Source organism: Zingiber officinale, chromosome 5A (assembly GCF_018446385.1).
Source record: "Zingiber officinale cultivar Zhangliang chromosome 5A, Zo_v1.1, whole genome shotgun sequence".
Taxonomy (NCBI): Eukaryota; Viridiplantae; Streptophyta; class Magnoliopsida; order Zingiberales; family Zingiberaceae; genus Zingiber; species Zingiber officinale.
In genome coordinates, this window is record NC_055994.1 from 18018431 (window position 1) to 18021030 (window position 2600).

The 2600-nt window shown below is 35.1% G+C and overlaps 1 long non-coding RNA gene across 1 annotated transcript; it reads left to right on the forward strand.

The window, feature by feature from the left end:
- Positions 1 to 1606: 1606 nt before the first annotated feature.
- LOC121982663 lies at positions 1607 to 2363 on the forward strand. The gene is made up of 2 exons (XR_006112176.1): positions 1607 to 1776; positions 2039 to 2363. It is a non-coding gene; the product is annotated as an uncharacterized LOC121982663 (long non-coding RNA).
- The last annotated feature ends 237 nt before the right edge of the window (positions 2364 to 2600 follow it).

Consider the following 2600-nt stretch of genomic DNA (forward strand, 5'->3'; position numbering starts at 1 on the left):
TGGTAAAATCTAGAGGTAGTAGTTTTTCTTCATTTGTCGATTTTTCATGTCTTGTCTTCTTTGCAATTCCTATGAGAAAATGAGTTCGTAGGATAATTGTTATCATGTCCAACGTCAGTTGATATCAAGGTCAGAGCAATGTTTGAATTTAAATGGATCAATCGACTAATGAATATGATCAGTCAACTAATAGGTAGAAATCAACGCGACATCAACTCTATAAAAGAAGGTTTCATGGAAGATCGGAGATGTCGGTATGTTGATTCTTGAGGGTTTGGAGATAATGTGCTACTGTATTTCCTACCATCAAGAGGAAATCCAAAGCGGCAAAGAAGCATTCAAAGTAAAGATTTATGTAAAGTTGTTATTTTTATTTGTATTTGTATATTTACTTTATTTTTGTATTGTTTTTGTAAGAAATAGGTTGTAAGAGACTTCTTTATCTCCAAAAAATATCCAAAAATGAGAAGTATAGTAGTGGTAGATTAGGACTCGGTTGTGGAGTAGTTGCCAAGGCTTAGAGTAGCCACCTTAGGAGATAGCAAACTAATTAGTAAAATATTAGTGTCATGTATATGGCGTCGGTTTGTTTTGTACTTGTATTGTATTTTCATAGATAAGTATGAAATAAAGACGAAACCATCGAAACTATTCATCCTTTCTAATTCACATTCTCTCTAATTCCCATCGATCCTAGCAGTGGCCTTCTCATGAGTTTCCAACATGAATTGTATTTTTTTTTTTTTTTTGATAATCTATGTGTTTGGATTTTGTCCTAATTCTAGAAATAAATGATCTTTCTCATAAGTTGATTTATTGAATAAATTCAAAATATAATTTATGAACATTACCTCTAAAATATTCGTGGTTTTTAGTAAGAAATTTTCTAAAGCAAACTTTTTTTTTTTCATTATTATATATATATAATAAAATAAAGAAAACAATTTGATGGAGACCACTGCATAGCGCGGCTTCCTTTATTAGGTGTGTAAATTGACACATTGTGATCACTTTATTGGAAACGACGAAGGAGAACATCTTGCTTTATTTCTTTTATAAAAGGAAAATGGAAAAATAAAATGATTTTTGCCAATCCAGATCTCCAACTCCATCCACTATTCATCTGCAGTGCGTGTTATTTACTATTTATAAAGACATGCAGGTCAATTATCCATAAATCCTACACAGAGAGAGATGGATTGTAGTTAATACCTAAAATTCAAATACAAATACAAAGCTTATAACTCGTGTTGATTCCCAAAGTCAAAGTTGTCGACGTTGTAATTGTCAACTAATTTCTCGATTATCGGCACTGATTATGAAAATTCCGGAATATCTAATCAACGAGAAACGGCAAATTTGTCGACGCATGAACACTTACTGCTTGCTCATTCAAAAGCTTGAAAATTTGAACCCGTCACTGGCGTGGTCCAAGCACAACGGTGAGCAAGAAAAACAACACGTTGCCTCCAAGAATCTTGCTGGATCCAACTGCTCAAGACAAAAAAAAACAAATCAGTCCACAACAACAACAACAAAAAAATAATAATAATAATAAAATTATGACAACAAATTAAAGCCTGTGCCACTACTCGGTCTCTTTTCCTTTCGTTACTTTCCTTTTGTTCTTATTCACCAACCTAGCTTCCAGAGTCTCCTCAATCCATCCCTTCACTCACTACTCCTTTCTAGGGTTTGTATCTAGTTCAGGGTGCATGGTCTAGGCCTACTTATAGATACTGGATCTTCCTTATTATGCATGAGAACGTCGAGAAGGTAGAGGCGTATGATCGATGCATGGTGTCTCCAGATGAGATAGCTAGGACTAGTCGTGCCTGGTTCCCTGCATGCCACACACGGAGGCTAATCTTTGGGAGATCGGTCGCTGCGGGTGGTGTGCACGGAGCCAAGCATGCATACCTTCTCTTTGCTAATTTCCCTCTCTTTAATTTGATATATTTTCATGCTTGACGTCAAAAGTGATTTTCGGAAAATGCATGCATGAGAGTCTATTAATTCCATTAACTATTTTTTGCAGGGTTTAGCAGAAAGGAAGGGCGAGATCACCTTAGTTAATAGGCTTCTGTTCTACATTGACAACTATTGTTCACCTTAGCTGAAAGGAAGGAGAAAAGAGAAGAAAAGGAGAATTATCAAAACCTCGCCCACTTCAGACCCCCAATGCAGCACTTTTATTATTATTATTATTATTATTATTATTATAATAGCTGAACTCAACTGATCAACATGTGATGTAACAATTAATTAAATTTGTGTTATTTTGTATATAAAATAAAATAGGGAGATTAATCTCAAATCAATTTTCTTAGTTAGTTCCGACCACTAATTTGTATGATTTTTAAGTTAGTTTGTAACAAAGTTCTACTTGGGTATCCCACTCTACCTCTCGTCATAGACATGTTAGACAGGTGGATCCACTCCGAGATGGAATGATCCGTCAAAAATTGATCATATAGCAGGTCGAGGCGGGCTGACACACTAGCCTATAGGCTGAGAAATTTCAAACTCCACTATAAGGCCCAGTTTTTTTGTATCATTTCTTCATGGAAATTTTGGGCTGGGAATTTCCTCTCCAAATT